Source organism: Saccopteryx leptura, chromosome 1, assembly GCF_036850995.1.
Source record: "Saccopteryx leptura isolate mSacLep1 chromosome 1, mSacLep1_pri_phased_curated, whole genome shotgun sequence".
Taxonomy (NCBI): domain Eukaryota; kingdom Metazoa; phylum Chordata; class Mammalia; order Chiroptera; family Emballonuridae; genus Saccopteryx; species Saccopteryx leptura.
The window spans coordinates 368138754-368139399 of NC_089503.1; the positions used below are offsets into that span (position 1 = coordinate 368138754).

Below are 646 nucleotides of genomic sequence, written 5' to 3' on the forward strand. Positions count from 1 at the left end.
AAATAAAGTTCCTCTGGAACAGTTAAACTCTTTTGACATATAAAAATTCAAGTTTCCCATACATTTTATATATATATATATAACCAGTGCATGAAGACAATTTTTTTTGCTAAAAATTTGACAACCATAAATTAAAAAAAAAAAATACTACAAACACTCAAAGGTAACTTGATAAGACAAAGTTTAAACAATCCAGGAAATATCCATATATTGTCTGAAAACGTTACAATGAAGTGTCTAATAAAAAACAAATGACCGCCCTGGCAGACTGGCTCAGTGGTAGAGTGTCAACTCTGAGTGTGGAAGTCCCGGGTTCAATTCCCGGCCAGGGCACACAGGAGAAGCGCCCATCTGCTTCTCCACCCCTCCCCCTCTCCTTCCTCTCTGTCTCTCTCTTCTCCTCTGGCATCCAAGGCTCCATTGGAGCAAAGTTGGTTCCAGGCATTGAGGATGGCTCCATGGACTCTGCCTCAGGAGCTAGAATGACTCATAACCCCCTAGTGGGCTTGCCTGGTGGATCCCAGTCGGCGCATGCGGGAGTCTGTCTGTCTGCCTCCCCACTTCTCACTTCAGAAACACACACACACACACACACACACACACACACACACACAGAGGCAAATGACCTTTAATTCCCACCATTTCT

General features: G+C 43.7%; 1 non-coding gene across 1 annotated transcript; it reads left to right on the forward strand.

Annotated features, from left to right (window-relative positions):
• The first annotated feature begins 257 nt into the window (after positions 1–257).
• Positions 258–333, forward strand: TRNAS-UGA (transfer RNA serine (anticodon UGA)). Its single transcript has one exon. It is a non-coding gene; the product is annotated as a tRNA-Ser (tRNA).
• Positions 334–646: the final 313 nt, after the last annotated feature.